General features: G+C 41.5%; 1 non-coding gene across 1 annotated transcript; it reads right to left on the bottom strand.

Annotated features, from left to right (window-relative positions):
• Window positions 1-6,477: 6,477 nt before the first annotated feature.
• LOC122231624 lies at window positions 6,478-6,604 on the bottom strand. The gene has a single exon (XR_006208881.1). It is a non-coding gene; the product is annotated as a U6atac minor spliceosomal RNA (small nuclear RNA).
• Window positions 6,605-17,417: the final 10,813 nt, after the last annotated feature.

The following is a 17,417-nucleotide window of genomic DNA, read 5'->3' as shown; positions in this document are numbered from 1 at the left end:
ATCCCAGACTGCAGGGGAGCCATGGTGAAAGCAAGGTAGGATGGAGGGGAGGATGCTCCTGGCCCTTCCTCAAGCACCACTCTCAGGAGGTGGCAGTATACTATACACCTAACTCCTCCCCCTGACACTGGCCTGCAGGAGATTCCCTGGGACAACAGAGAGGCTTCAACACCCCAGGGAAAAGTTGCCCAAAAATAATAGAACTTGGATCTTTTAATCAAACCCTATCTCCAGAGAGTTCAGCTTTTCCTTTCCAGAACAGTTTGAGGACTGAGAGGAAGAACATGTAGGTTCTATTACTGGGTGGACTTCAGCGTTAAGGCCCTAAGAGGGAGTCCAGTTTGGTGATGGACAAGGAATGGATGTCCTCTCTCTGGGCAGGAGCCATGCCTCCCAGCCAGGGCCAGGTGCCCACCAGACCATCATGTTCTCCTGTCTTCTCTTCAACCTGCTCCAGGAGGTAATGCTTATGAAAGCTCATCCTTCCGACAGGAATGTTTTATTGAATTGGCTTCTCCCTTTGTCTCTCGCCGGCTTGCTGGCTTCCCCCATGACCCAGGAAGGTCTGTGAAGTTCAGAATGGTAGACACCTGAGGTGTCTGAAGCCCAAACTGTCTCACTAGCTTAGGGGTTCTGTGGTTAAACAGAGGGCTCCAGTCTTAGGAAGGGCATTACTGCAGCAGCAGAGTCCATGTATGTTGAAGCGATGTAATATAGTATGACTTTTCGCTTTAATGGAATTTTTCTAGACCACTAGGAAAAAAAGACTCCATTAACCACACTACAAAGGCCTCTACTTATTAGTATTTTAGAACAGTGGCAAAACATTTCGTGAATATAATTATTGCTGACAAATATGAAAATTGAAATCAAAGTTAAATTTTCAGCTACAGTGCCTCATATGCCAGCTTTCTCTGACTTCAACTATTGCATCAACACATTTATTCTTCCAACAGTTTCAGCAGAAGATTGGCTATTTTCCCTCTCCCCTAATACCGCTTGCTTTCTTCCCCCAGCCCCTCAGCCCTCCCTGGCTTGGGCCCTATATATTTTGAAGCATTAAATCTGACATATTCATCTTGGTGGCTGGCACTAGATAACTAACTTCATGTTTACCTGTCACAGATACAGAAATGGGCTGAGCAGGGTACTCAGGAAGCTGCTTCCCTCTCCCCACCCTCTCTCCCTCCACCCCCAATCCTAGCCTTTTTTTTTTTTTTCAAATAAAAGTCATTTGACTGATTTCAAATTCCTCGTGATATCAGGACAGAAAAAAAAAGAGGACTTGTCAACACCTTTCTTTCTTTTTCCCTATTAAGCATACTGTAAAAATCAATCCCTTTTGTCACTTCACTCTGCTTGCGAGAATGTTTAATGGATGTCAAGGGAGCTAATGATCGCTGGTAGAAAATTCATTTTAGATTTGCTATTTATAAAGTGCTCAGTACTCAGGTGGGAAATTAACATGAGGCAAGGAGTCGGGTGGGGTGGGGGAGGGAGAGAAATATAGAACTGGGGCCCTGCCAGGCTGGCAGTTGCTTTGTGTAGGCGGTACCCAAGGCATTCTGGGGGCAGAGGGCGCGTGTGTCAGAGATGCTGGGTGGGATAGGGCAAAGAATATAGGCTTAGGAAACATCCAGATCTGGGAAAGTTGATCTTTCTGAGCCAAAATTTTCTCAGCAATAAAATATCTACAACACCTAGCTCACAAGGTTGTAGAAAGGATTAAATAAAATATCACACATAAAACATTTACCAGTGCCTGGCACTGAGTACTAGTACATGTTTAATAAATGTTAAATTTCTTTCCTTGTAGCCCCATAGCCCTGTGAGGAGAACAGGACAGAGCAGGTCAGCACAAAATTGCTCAGGGATCTGGATCCAGTCAGGGGTGCACTCACATAGGAGCCCACTTAAGAATCCTGAGTATTACCTGGGACTTATAGCATCCAGGTGATCAGACTGGCCAGTGGTTGTCAAATGTTAATGAGCATCAGAATCACCAGGAGGGCTTCTTAATACACAGACTGCTGAGCCTCATTTCAGACTTTCTAAAGGTCTATAGGCCTGGGGTGGGGCCCTGGGGTGGGATGTGAGAATCTGCATTCCTGCTAAATTCCCAGGTGATATTAATGCATCTGGTCTGGGACCACATTTTGAGACACAGAGGTAGGCATATAAACTTAACTGTCTCAGGAAGCAGTGAAGCACCACCTTCTAACCAGTGCCTTCCAGATAGACAAGTCCTTCCCCACCCCTGACTCACCCCCACCCCTCAAACCAGTATAAGAGTCCAAATTCTGAAGCAAACCACTGAAGGCTAGTTAATTCATTCCCCAGGTCTACATCACTGGCCAGGCAGGAGAGGCAAGTGCTGACTGAGGTTTATTTTCTGGCTTGCTGCAATGTGTAGCCATGGGCAGTGCCTCAAGTGCTCAGATGGATCCCCTTCATCCCCCACAAAGTTCTCTCGGTTGCACGTGGGATTCCAGGTCCCAAAGCTCTGGTCTACCCTCACCCTTCTAGTTTCTCCTTCTCTGGGCCCTTCTCTTGGATACTTCTCTGTTATATTTGGATTAACAGCAAATCTCTTTTGATTACTCACTCTCTGTTGAAACAGACAACCTGTTGCCACGTGTTTGATTACTGAATCCCAGGGGAGATCCTATTTGCAATGCAGCCAGTTACAGTACACTTGGCATTGCACACAGTCATTGAGCTGCTAATTCATTGTCTAAGAAGTTGCTTTTCAGTTTCTGATTTTTCAATAATAGGCTTCTCACGAAGCCCTTAAGCTTCGGAAATAAGCCAAAAACTGCTTTTCCAGTCATTTACATAAACACAAGCGGATCAGGAGGGGGAAAAAAATGGAATAGTTTTACATGTAATTCCTGGGGCTCTGGAGCCTCCGCAGATAGCATGTCAAGGCTGCAGGTCTGGAAAAGCACCGTGGGAAGTATGCCGGCTCGCAGAAAACCTGACACCAAGGCGAAAGATAAATCCTGAAATTTCTCCTGACGCCGAGCCTGCCGCTTTGCCGGGGCTGGACAGATATTCTGGGCACCAGCAAATTGTTCTGTCAGCAAGGCGCTCCCTCGGCTGCATCTTGTTAGGGACTCTGTCACTCATTCGCCAGTCACAGCACCACAGCCCCACCTCTGAGGCAGTGTTCTGTCACCTGGGACAGGTAAGTGGTGTAGTAAACCTGCCCAGGAGACAGCGCCCCCAGGGAGGGAGCTCCATCTTCCTGAAGCTTGCTCCGCACTTCTTTTGTGGGGGATGTGGATTCAGGGTCTAGCCCTTATATAGGTGCTCTTTTCCTTACTTCAAGAGGTAGGAACTTTCTGGCATGTGAGCCACTTTCAACCACCATCTTGTTTCTTTCTCTATTTTATCACTCTCTGTCTCCCTCCCTCTCTCTCCCCCTCCCTCCCTCCCTCCCTCTTTCCAGATGTAGATTTTACAAACAATCCAATGATCCAGGAAGAACAGCGATTCTTTTTCTTCCCAGCCAAATCATATTCCTCTTCATTAAAAAGTAAATAAACAGACTACTAAAACTTCCACCTTTTAAACGCCTAATTCTGATCAGGCTATTTCCCTTACATAGCTAGTACTCAATGGACAAAAGGTAAAGGACCAGATAAAAACAGAATAAATGATGGGGCGCCTGGGTGGCTCAGTCGGTTAAGCATCCGACTTCGGCTCAGGTCATGAGACTTCGGCTCAGGTCATGATCTCACGGTCCGTGAGTTCGAGCCCCGCGTTGGGCTCTGTGCTGACAGCTCAGAGCCTGGAGCCCGTTTCAGATTCTGTGTCTCCCTCTCTCTCTGACCCTCCCCCATTCATGCTCTGTCTCTCTCTGTCTCAAAAATAAATAAACGTTAAAAAAAATTAAAAATAAAAAATAGAATAAATGCAAGATGCCCGTTTAACTTTGAAATTCAGATCAACAGCAAATAATTTTTTAGTATAAGTATATGCTGTGATAATAAAAAAAATTGTTGCTTATCTGGAATTCAAATTTATTGAGTGTCTGGATTTTTATTTGCTAAATCTGGCAATCCTAGCAAAAGGTAATATTCAATTATTTATTTTATATATTTTCATTGCTTACATACCACCAAGCTTGCTCTGCCCTGATGTTTTTTTTTTTCCCCCTAAGGTGGTTATATTCAAGAGAAACTGAGACCCCTCATAGGAGGACAGAGATGTGACTCTCCTCTCCACCTCCATCCCCCACCACTGACCTTTCTAGTCAGAGCTCCCTCCATCTGTGTTCACTACTTCTCTAAGTCAGTGGTTCTCCAAATTTAGCATCAGTCACCTAAAGGGCTTATTAAAATGCACATAGCTATGTTCCAGAAAGCTCCAGACTTTCTGATTCAGGGACTATACTTGAACTGCCACAACTCTAAGGACATTATATAGAAATAAACTCCTTCTTTTCCTTGGGCAGACTAGTAACAAGGAAACTAATGAGTGGTCCACATGAAGGCTCAGTATAGAAATGATAGAGTAGTAGAGTGGGTATCACAACTCTGTCCTCCTTTTCAGCCTTTTAAATTCTTTTCCTGGTCTTGTTTATTCCATCACCCTCAATATTAAAACAAGTTAGTACAGTGTTGCACTGGGCTAATCCTACAGGAAGGATATTTGCAGTGTGTGCAAAGGCACTGTGCTGTGGTGGGGCATTAGTGTCCAGGGTCAGTGTCTGGGGTCAGTGGAGCAAAAGCAAGAGACAGAGCCTGAACAGAGACAGGGCAGACAGGCAGGAGAGGAGGGACAGATACAGGTCATCCAGAGGCCTACCTGAACTGAACTGGTGAGTGATTATAGGAGAAAGAGTGGTCCAGGTGGTGGTGGTGGGGGTGTGTGTGGGGGACATGGTGAGGGGGACTGAGAGGGAATTGAAGTCCCCAGTAAATGAGCTGCTCAAAAACCCCATAAAAATGTTGGCTTCTACTTTTCTGATAAGTATTGAGTACCAGGTTTCACAAACATAATTCAGTGAAAACATGGAAACTACATTCCAAGGAAGTTTAAATATCCTATTTTATGGATGAGGAAAATAAAGGCTCTGGGAAAAACTCAATATCAAAGGTCAGAGTTGATGATAGAGCTCAGTTGAGAAAGAATATTCTGACTAATGTACAGATCAAGAAATATAATTTATGTGGTTATGCTCTGCAAGCTGTAAATGTAAAACTCAGTCTGTGTAATTCCTTTCAGGGTTAACTCAAGAAAGGAGTTGGAGATCAGCCCATATTTGAGAGATGGTCTGCTACCATCTCCTACATGGCAGGACCAGAACCATAAACAGAGATGGAAAAATAGGGTAGGAGTTGATCATATTGTATCTGAAAATCAGGGAGGAGAGAAAGCCATGAGGAAAGGAGGGTTATTACATAGGAGGGTTTTGCCCATTACACAGGTCACTGTTTTTGTCCTTTTCTGCTTTCTGGAAAACAAAACATACAGATTTATGGACATGTATGTGAACATGTACACACATGTGTGCAAACACACCTCTTGGCCAATTTATGCTCAGAGAAAATCAAAGTCATTGAATGCAGACTCCTCCAACTTCCTGCAGCCAAGCTGAAAAGTTTGGCTGTATCCCTACTGCACAAGGACAGCTGATTCTCCCTCTTTTTGCATTTTTCTTTATCTGAGTAAGTTATATGCAACATAAAAGAAACCATTTTAAACATTTTAAATGCACAATGCAGTGGCATTAATACATTCACAGTGTTGTGCAGCCATCATTACCATCCATCTCCCGAACTTCTTCATCATCCCAAACAGAACCTTTACCCATCGGATAATAACTCCCCATTCCTTCCTCCCCTCAGCCACTGGAAACTTTTAGTTTCTGTATCTATGAATTTGTCTTTCATAAGTACCTCATATAAGTGGACTCATACAATATTTACCCTTTTGTGTCTGATTTCTTTCACACTGTTTTCAAGATTCATCCATGTTGTAGCACGTGTCAGAATTTCATTCATTAATTTCATTAAGGCTGGAGAACACTTGACTGTACATATACATTGTATTTTGTTGATCTATCCATCCACTGATGGATCCACTGATGGATCCATTCATCCACTGATGGGTTGCTTCCACTTTTTGCCTATTGTGAATAATGCTGCTATGAAGATGGCTGTACAAATATGAGTCCCTTCTTTCAAATTTTTGTTTGAAAATTTCTATATACTAGAAGTGGAATTACTAGATCATACAATAATTCCATTTTTAACTTTTTGAGGAACCACCAAACTGTTTGTCACAATAGTTGCACCACTTTACTTGCCCACCAGCAATGCACAGGGGTTCCAGTTCAATTTGTCCATATCATCACCAACATTTCTTTACTTCTCTTTTTAAATGTTTTAAACAACAGCCATCCTAATGGGTGTAAAGTAGTATTTCATTGTGATTTTGATTCGCATTTCTCTAATGACTAGAAATGTTGAAAATTCATGGTTAGATGCCACAAAGTAGGTGGTGATATCTTAACCACATGTGTGTTGTATGGGCCCAAAGGCTTCTTCCATCCTTCTTGGGGGGAGATCTAACATTCCATCCTGTCATACAAAATGCTAATTGTCTCTTAACATCCATCCTCCCCTCCTGCCATGATAATAAGCCCCTGAATTTGTCTGGGCATGTGGTCATCCAAAGTGGATGATGCATTCCCCACACTCCCTTGCATCTGAAAGAAGCAGTGTAACCAAGTTCTGTCCAAAGGCATGAAATGGAGAGTGCCATGTGAGGGCTTCCAGGAAGGAACCTTCTTTGGGAGATAGTACACTAGAGCATTCTGTCTCTTCTTCCTCTCCTCTTGTCCCACTGTCTGGCACACAGATGCTGCCATCTTAGACAGAAGGTCAAAACCATGTACAATAGATCCAAGCCACAGAAAGGGCTGGGTCTCTCAGCTTAGAAAACATGACACCAGCCATGAACAAAGTGGAGTGTTTCTGTGGCCACAGAGAAAAACTTCTATCTTATTTAAACCATTTTTACTGTGTAGTTTCTGTCATTTTCAGTTGAATCCAATCATAATGGGAATTCTCAAATAAGTTTCTCCTTCCTTACTTTATATAGTCATGCAATTTTTCTTTCTCCTTGTCTTCATGACTCATTTTTTTACTGGTGCTCAAGATTCACCACTCCTCCTACCCTTTCATATTCCCTAACAGACCTCACTTGGTCAGTCATCTCCTAGATCTTCCTTTCATCCTTCCCTTTACTATCCCCTGCCCTTCAGCATTCAAAGAGGTCTTTCCCCTCTTACAAAAGCCACATCTTCTCCAACTGCAATTCCCCTTTATCCCCCTATTTCCTCCCTCTTTTTTAAAACAATAATAACAACACAAAAACTTTTTTGAAATAATTGCTCACATTTTCTATATCCTTACCTTACTTTTATTCCCTACACTAGGGCTCTACCCCATGAAACTGTTTTCCCAAGGGCATAGAAGATATTTTTGTCACTAAGTATAATCTCATTTGATCCTCAGCAGCATTTGACACTATCATTGTTCCTGCCTTCTCCAAATACACATCATTTGACCTTGGTGGCATCACACTTTCCTGGATTTTCTTATATGTTTTTGGTCACTTCTTGTCAATTATCTTCCCAAGATTTCTTCTCTTCCCAAACTTTAAATACTAGTTACCTAGTATGTACTCTGTATTCTCTTCCTGGGTCACTAATTGTATCTATGTTGTAGACCATCTTTGTTGAAGGTTAGAGATCTCTCCAGAGTTCCAGATTGATGTAGTTAGCTTCTTATTGGATAACACCTTGAAAATGCCCATTAGGCATCTTCAAACCCATCATGACCCAAACTGCATTTATCACCATCTCCTTAAAATCCACCTGAACATCACTTACCCCCAAACTAGAAGTTTTCTTTCACTTTCCTTTATCACTTGCCATCCTCTTTCCTTTCCATATCCAAGTTATAACCCTTCAACCTCCACAATTCTTGAATACTCCTGTATCTCCCCATCTCTGCAGCACTCACCCTGGTTGCTGATTGGGTGCAACATCCTCTAGAAGGTTACCTTGCCTCTAGTCTTGCCCCCTTTTTAATTCATTTTCCACACTGTCACTAGAACAACATTGCAAGATTTTTTAAAGCATGTTAACATTTTTAAATAACTCAAATAATGTTATTTAATAATTAAAACTGCAAATCATCATTTTACTATCTGACATGCAACCTTCAATACTTGTCTCTCAATATAAAATCTTTAATAAGAAACATATGCCATTCAAGCTCTGACTTCTGCTTACATCTCTCCCTATAAATCTTGTCTGTCTATCTTCATCCCTTCTTCCCCATTCCCTAAAGCCCCCAAATCACACAAGCACAGTCCATCTAGCCAAACTGGTATTGGATTCCTGGATTCCTACCATGGTCTCCTTTCTCTAGGCTCTGACATATGCAGTCTAACATTTATCTTTCCTCTTACCTGGTTAAATATAGTCAAGTTTGTGTCTCAGCCTTCATATATCTTCCTTCTAGAAGACTTTTATGACTCAAAAAGTCTTCTAGATGATGCCATAGCAAACAACACTTGCTTTTATCTCAGTACTTACTATGTCGTATTGAATTGTCTACTTCCTTCAGTGTAAGAACTATGTTTTGTTGTTGTTTTTGGCTAAGATACAGAAGGGTATGAATAAATCATTCTGGAGTGGGTAAAATATAATATAAGTAAGAACTTGGCCATGCCATTGAGTCTATTATTGAAATATGAATGTAATGAAGAACTTGGCCATACCCTTGGGTCTATTATGTTGCTTTTTTTTTTAAATCATTCGTCTTCATGATGTGGAGATTACAAGTCTATATCATTTAAGGATGACACAAAGCTGATGGTGACAGATCATTGGAATCCAAAAATAATCAAAGTGAATTTAAATACAGGACACAAGGTGCAGTAAAATTTCAAAAACTTAGAAGAAAAATTTAAAGAAAATTAACTATAGGCAAGAATAGGAGAGGTCTTACATAATGGCATTTTTTTGTGTGTGTGAGAAGAATGAGTACAACATCAATATGAACCAAGAGTGTGGTATCTGAAAGAGAGAGAGAGAGAGAGAGAGAGAGAATAGGGATGCCTGGGTGGCTCAGTCAGTTAAGTGTCCTACTCATAATCATGAGTGTCCTAGCTCAGGTCATGATCTCATGGTTCATGAGTTCAAGCCCTGCATCCAGCTGTCTGCTCTCAGCAGAAAGCTCACTTTGAATCCTCTGTCATTCTCTCTCTCTGCCCCTCTTGCTCTCTCTCTTTCTGTCTCTCAAAAAAAAAAAAATAAATAAACATTGTGAGTTCAAGCCCCGCGTCGGGTTCTGTGCTGACAGCTCAGACCCTGGAGCCTGTTTCAGATTCTGTGTCTCCCTCCCCCGTTCACGTTCTGTCTCTCTCTGTCTCAAAAATAAATATATGTTAAAAGAATTAAAAATAAATAAATAATAAAAAAGAGAAAATAATACAATAATAAAGTGAACTTATATAACTATAAAGTCCAAAATGTGGTAGGTAAGAGTCCATGCCTCACTTATCAATCAAACTATATCTAGGAGAGTTTGGTAATGCATTTTAGTGAATCATTATCAAACTAGAGCATGTCCAGAAGATAAGGATCAGGATGATTAATGGTTTAAAATCATGCCATACAATAATCATAAGAAGGAACTAAGAATGTCAAGATAAGTAGTATTCATGATAGGCATCTTTTAGAAAGAGGATCACACAATATTAGTTATGTTTTTGAATAGTTCTAATTGGCAGAAGTTAGAAAGAGACAAATTTTTGCTCCACATAGATTCATTAGGATTATATTCATCTACAAGTAATAGAAACCTAATTAAATAAGTTTTTTTTCTCATAAGTGATAGTAAGTATGGAAACATGTCTTCCAGTGCTGGTACAACTGCTATGTCATCTTGAACCCAAGGTCCTTTTATTAGATTTAGCCATATGGAATTGCCTTATACTCAATTATTTTTGATTTACCAAAACAGCCAAGTCCATTTAGTTTAACCTAAATTCTTCCTTCTTTGCCATTCTTGATATGTGTTTTTTGTCTGCCTTTTTACAGGCTCTCTCCTGGAACTCTAGGTAGTATGCCATTTTCTCCATCAAGAGGAAGGGGCAATGGCATGGTTTATAAAGCACAGTCTCCCTGAGTACAATCCTCAAAACCCCAACCAAACTTGTGCTTTTATTGCATTAATCTGAACTGCATTGCATGACCATACTGAGCTACAAGGGAATTTTTGTGGTGAATAGTTTGAATGGGCACATTGCTGCCTGCAACAAATTTAGAGCACCGTTTATACAGAGAAAGGATAATAATTGATTTTGAGGAGATATCAAAAGTGTTTGCCAGAATAGTGTTTTCCAAAGAGTTTATCAACTATGAAAAGGAATACTAATATCATTTATTCTCAGTTGTAACTGCACAATAGAATAATCTGTACTTATTTCAAGGTAGAGGTGACTTTGTCCTATACTAACCTATACAATGGGCATTTTTGTAGATCATCCCTGGGCACCTGCTTATAATAATCCCCACAGGTGATTTTGATAGACAGCCAGAACTGGGGAGCACAACTCATGTGGTTAGTGTCTGATTACTGGGAATATCTGGAATGGTTGGGCAGCAACTGATGAACATCATTCAGATGGGATTTGATGCCTTGAGTGGGAGACTGAGAAAATTCCATAATTTCTCACAACTCTAGGAGTCTGTGAAAAAGCTTTTGCATTTGATGAGTAAATTATTTTGGCCTTGACAAGGCTTTGGCAGTGCAAGAAAGTAATGGAAAAAATGGTGATAGGGCATTAAGATCCTTCTATTAAGAAGTGTTAGGGAGAAAGGAAGGAGAAATATAGAACAATCAATTAATTCTTATTTGTTTTAAAAATTAGCACAATGGTTTATCCAACTGCAGATGTCTATACACCACTGGTTGCATTGAGAAAAAAAAAAGCCATCAATTAACCTTTTCCATGCCTGGGCCAGGTTTCATCTTGACTGTTTAGGAGGAGAGTCAAATGCCCTGGTGGACAATTTTGTGTGAAAGGGAAAAAGTAGATTTGAAGAAGCAGATAAGAAACACTTGACCACCTCATCTTCTCCAACTAAATACAATCCATCCAGTCACTTTCCTCTTTTCTTAGATCCAAACTTCCTTTGCCTGTGTGTCTCCCCATGACGCCGACATAGGTTCAGATAGCCATCCCATCCTCCACTCATCTGATCTATTGACCACTACAGTGACTATTTTCTGCTCTGGGGTAAGTTTAGTCATAAATACTGAGCTCATCTACCACTACCCAGGTGCCTACAACATATGGCTTATGACTGATTATATCCAGGAGATATTGCTAATATATGGGATTACAGATTCAGAGTCCCCAAAAGATCTTGTCAGAAAGAAAGTATCAGTTGAATCTAATAAGATAACTTCAGAAAGAGTAAGTTCTGAGATCGGGTTATTGTGCACATCATAAAACACCACAAGCATAGGAGAAGGAAGGTTTGAATTAACAACAGCTCAACAGAAGTTGACAGGATCATATGGCTCCTAAAACTTAAGGGAATCTCATGCTGTTTTCCCTCTCTCTCCTTCTCTCTGTCTTCTTTCTAGCTATAAGTTCTGAGTATTTAATTTGTGCTAAGTGTTGTGCTCGGTGCCCTAGGAACATAAAGATCAATAAAGCAGTCCCTGACCTCTAGGAGCTCAGAGTCTGGTAAAGGAAGATAGACATGTAAGCATGTACCTATGCCATGTGTAGTGGATGTTAAGTATAGCAGTAAGTACAGGAGAAATGGAAGTATAGATGACAAAACAAGAGACTGCAGAGGAATGCTGAGCTGGAATTTTTCTTGAATTGTAAGTTTTAGATGAGGGCAGCACTCAGCAGAGGGAGCAGTGTGCACACATGCTGTGCGGAAGAAGTCCTCAAGCAGTCCATGGAACAGGAACAGGATTGCAAAGGATTAGGAGAGGCTGGCAAACCCAGGCCAGACCTAGAGGGTTTACATTACCTTGCCAAAGGGCTGAGATATTGTCCCTTTTGGGTTGGAGCCAGGAGGGGCCATATTCTATAATATTTTGGACTACTCAAAGCACACTGGGAGAAGAATACTTTAAAAACAATATAGAATAACCCAGAAGAACTTTGGATAAAAGCAATCAGCACCCTTTCTATGGATGATAAGATAGAAACTAGGAGAAAATCTTGCTATATTTAGCCCAGTGGAGGGAAAATTTGAGGGAGAAGGGAACACAATTTTTTTTGAAATATTTAAAGTAAATTCATGATTCATGTTGAAGAAGGATTAGACTTGTCCTGTGAGTAGTAGTATTTGTATCAATCATAATACTATTAAGTAATACTTCTTGAGAACTTACAGTGTGCTAGGCAGTGTTCCAAGCACTTCATCTGCAGTAACTTATTTAATCCTCATAACAGCCTTAAAGCTAAGTCCCATAATTATCTCCATTTTGTAGAAGAGGCAACAGAATCACAGAAGTTGACTATATTGTTTAAGGTTTCAAACTAGGAAGTGGAAGAGCCAGGGTTTGGACCCAGGCAATCCAGCCACTATATTATAATGTCTCTCTAGACCTAGAGAAAATGGCTAAATCTGTAAGAAGACAGATTTTCCCTCTCCTTTGTCTTCTTCCTCTTCCTGTCTTCCTGAAATCTAATGGTCAGGCACAATAATCTAGAAAAATGTATGTTTCCCCTTATTGGAGACAGAAGCTAGGGGACCACTGCAGCTCCACTATTGAGGTATCAAAGTTCAAAGAGAGAGATTGAAATAAGTCATCTTGAAAGTTCCTCTGGGCTTGAGCTGGTTGTGACTCTGGGATTGGATGACATAGCAGTGTGAACACTTTAGGGAGCCAGCCGTGTACTTTGTGAGTTACCCAGAGACGGCCTTTGGCACACATTTGCATGGTAGCTCTGTTCCCCGTGTGCCTCTGAGCCTGCTGACTCCATAAAAAAAAACAGGCAAGTTTTCACTCATGTATGCACAGCCAGAGCCAACCTGACTTGGGGAGTGGAACCAGCATCACTTCTGCCTAACACACTAACTGCAATTTTGCCATTGAGGTTCTTGGCATTGAGCCTTTGTTGCTCAAGAGAAGGAGAACAATGGAAGCAACACTGCTGGCTAACTGACTCGGGGAAGAGACTGGACCCTGAGCAGAAGAGAAATATGAAAATCTTCACACTAAAGAATGGAGATTCTTCCAAGGTTCACCATCGCTTAGCACTCTCTAAATCCAGCTCTAACACATTCTTTCTTGACCCACATTCAAGTGGCTCCTAATTCTCTTATAAGATGGATCGGTTAAAGAATCCTTATCATTCCTGGATTCCTCTATGAGGGAAATGCTGTGACTAGTTAATCATTTTCTCCCATCCTAAGGATGCCTTATAAAGAAATACATACATATATAGATATGTGATAAAATATATATGATATAGCATGTAGTGTTTGCATTGCACACACACCATTCACACAGTCTGACTTTGGTCATCTGTCTGTGACTATGTCTATATTCTTAGCTCCTTGCAAGCAGAAACTGCTTTGAAATACTTTCTTCTAGCATCACTACTTTTCAAGTGCTATATCAAAAAGACTATTTGCAAAATTGCAAAGTGTTGAACTTGAAATGAAACTTGAAAATATTTTAGACCAAATTCTTTATTTTAGAGATGTGGAAACTGAGGCTTATGTAAAGGATGTGTCTTACCCAACATCATAGAACTTTTCAGATGACTTTAGAGGTCCAATGCTTAAATCTGACCACATATTAGAACCTCTTGCAGGGCTCTAAAAAGATTGATGATGAACATCTGATTTTATTGGTCTGTGATAGGGTTCAGTCATTGGTATTATTATAAAGCTCCTCAGGCAATTTGATACACCAAGTTTGAGAACCATTGGCTTAGAAAATGTAAATATTGCAAATCCCCTGATGACCTTTCAGTCTCAGAGATGAGGTCAGGAGATGTAGAACTGACTGCTTGACTTGGAAGACTCAGGATCCATGTGAAAGTTATCTGTTCTCTATGTGAGGAAAGATAAGAACAATCATGATCACCTCTATGAAAATGTAGATAGAAGCAGCCAGGTAAGCAATCATCCTGAGCATTCAGCAGGCAGCTTGTACACAGTTTGAGCATAAGAAAAGCCATTTTCCCTCTGGGTACATATGACTGGAAATACAAGTTGATGGATTAGAAGAAGACCCGTGTCCCAACTGTAGTGTATGACCAGAGGAGGACAAATAAAGCCTGATGAATTTTTATTATTCCAGAAACCCTAAGTTAGGGTGACATGGGTGGGTAGCAAATAAAAGGGTTCTCAGAAGGGAGATTATCTTAGATATTCCCTGAGTTATGAATCCCTCTAAGAGGTCCCCCTGCATAACATTTGCCTCATCCAAACTAACTGCCAGAGGCAAATCCTTCCCTGATCTGTCTGATATAAGTATCTCCCCCACTCCCCTTACCTCTAATTCTGTGCAGAAAGCAAGGCAAAAGGGAGATGGATAAGCTACCAGACAGGGTGGCATTGTGCCAAGAATCAACTAATAACTTGAATGACAAAAGACAATTGTCACAAAGCCAACTAACTTAAATCAGCTTTCATCATCCACATACTAACTGAGGGCACATCAAATATCTATGAGTTCCTTCTTGGCAGAAGACAGCATGGAGTAGTAAAGGCAGCACCTCTTATTTATTATTAACACAGAACTACACTTGTGAGTCCTCTCCCAGTGCTCCCTAAGTAAAACAAGGATCAAAGGTTAGTTGCTTTCTTGCCACCCATTTCCATGAGAAACCAAAGGCTGTGTCTTTCATTCTTCCCTCTTGCTTCTGGCACTCCTGTTGGTGCTTTTGAATGCTATTAAAAAGGATGGAAAACCAAGCCAAATCTTAGAAATTCTACTCTGTCTTTGGTTTCATCCCTGAGTTTGTTTTAGTCCCTGATGCATTTATTCCCACCACCTACCACCTACAACTACAACATAGTGGGCACTCAATAAACACTTGCAGGGTGATTGAACCAATGAACACATACACAGCTATGGTCTGTGTTGGGTTAGTGTTTGGTGACACCACCAAGACAAAGCAAGGGCAGCACCTCCAGAGAGTTAATCTGAACGAGCCTTTGAAGCCAAAACCAACCAATCCTTTGAACATTCTTTTATTACTATGAAGGCAATACTCTTAGAGAAGAAAAAAAATGAAATTTAGTAACCTAAGATGTCCTTAGTAACAGTGCTAAAGAACGTGTTTTCCAATATTTGATTTCTTAGCTTGACAGTCTCTCTTGAAATATTCGCTTCTCGGCAACGAAAATGTGAATCTTTGTTGGTTTGTTTTGCAGTTTGCAAATGACTTACAGAGTTCTTCTGGCAGGGTTTCTGTTTTTCTTCTTGCAAATAAACAAAAGGCCATCTCTCTAGTATGACTTAAGTGGGGGAGTATCTGTGCTCTGTCATTGTTTTGGAAGGAGGGAAGAAGAAGAGGAAAGGAGGGGGACGTAGAAAGAAAAATGAGGAAAATTGTAACAGGCAGGGAATAGACACTGAGCAAAATGTGGGAAAGTGACAGAGGTAAATTGGATATGGAAAATTAGAGTGTCGGGGATATCAAATAACTGAGGACTCTGTGATCAATGGGGTCCCAGGTACTCTTGCTGGGGAAGCCTGAACTAGCCCACCAGTTCATCTGTCCCCCCTTCCCCCTGCTGCGCTGCATCATCTGGGCTCCTTGTGGACTGGGAAGACAGACTCTCCCTCCTTCTCCTGGGCAAGCCTGCATGAAGCAGAGCAACCCCTGCCAGCATGACCTAGATCTGTCAACTGATCAATTATTGTTCCCATAGAGGAGAAGGAAAAATGAAAGGAAGAAAGAAAAAGGGAAATAGAGAAAAAAGAGAAAAGGGGAAGAGAGGGCAGAAAGAGGGTGGGAGAGATGGGGAGAGGCAGAATGAGAAGGAAGGTGGATGTACACATAGGTGTTTTAAGTTTAAGCAGTGATAGCACGAGTAGACTTAATCTAGGAGGTTGCATAAATAAATACAGAGATGCAGAAAATAAAACATAGAGTTCTCAGAGATTATTAAGCAAAATCATCGAACAGAGGATTGAATCCTCTTCTACCCACTTTTTCCAATCCAGACAGAACTGTCTTTACCCTCTAAAACTCTTAGCTCCAGATATCTTCTCCCTGTTCTCCCCCTCTCTGCCATCTGCCCAGCCAGCGTTGCACCTCCTTGAAGAAGTCTCCTTTTACAGGTGGATGGCCGGCATGCTTTTTCCCACTGTGGTTGCTAATGGAAGGGAATGGAAGCATCCACCACCAGAGGAGGATGGCAATGGCGCCACCGGACCCCATCTGGCCTGTATGCCATTGATTACCTTATTTTTGCCTGTTTTCATCTTTTATGTTTAATTTGTTTTATTGAATTTCAAATGATTGTAGACATAAAGTAAACATTTAACAAGCCAATAGAGCAGAAAGGAAGTAAACTGCATAAATACAACCGGTCTCAGCATGCAGTTCCACTTAGCACCACATGTTTGGAGTGTTACAAGCATTAATGAGTCCTTACAACACCCAGGGGAGTTGCTCCCCAGCCTGGCAGGCAGGTGGGGAGACAGGCTCACAGAGGGAAAGATTTTCCCCTACAGAAGACATAGAGAACTTTGAGCTCAGATGTACATGCTCCCCACCGAGCCTCACACAGGCCTCCAGAACTGGCACGGAACCTGGAAGACATGCTCATTAGAGTGTTTGAAGAGTCTGTAGGGCCTCTGCTGAGGTTAGATGTAAAGCAAAGTTTGTTTGCATTCTTGGAATTCTAGTTGGTGGGCAGGACAGAGCAGGCCATGAACTACAAAGCAAAACAAACAAACAAACAAAAACAAACTAGAACAGAGCCAAATCCCAGATGCGATGGTCCCGCCCAAAGTGTGTTCATCATGAGTAGGCAGTGACGAGCGCTGTAAATTGTTCCAGCATGTGTTTCCTGTACATGCCAGAATCATGTGTCTCATCTTATCAGTTCTTAGGCTTTTAGGAGGGATCACTGCATCCCAATGGATAAGCTGTGGCTGAAGACAACACCAGTTTGTTTGGGCCATCTGTGACAAGTAGCTGGTCCCAGCCCAGGTCACCATGACTCTGGGCAACCAGATTGCAGGCGTGTAGAGGACAGAGCCCCGGGAACTGCTGGAAGATATTCCAGAGTGGAGCAGGAAAGCAGAGGCACAGCTCAGCATTCTAGGAGAGGCTTACTGAGAGAAAACAGAAGTCAGGGGCTAGGCATCCAGCTCATAAGAAGTCAT

Source organism: Panthera tigris, chromosome D1 (genome assembly GCF_018350195.1).
Source record: "Panthera tigris isolate Pti1 chromosome D1, P.tigris_Pti1_mat1.1, whole genome shotgun sequence".
Taxonomy (NCBI): Eukaryota; Metazoa; Chordata; class Mammalia; order Carnivora; family Felidae; genus Panthera; species Panthera tigris.
The sequence above is the reverse complement of the archived record's forward strand: the minus strand, read 5'-3'. Positions and strand labels throughout refer to the sequence as shown.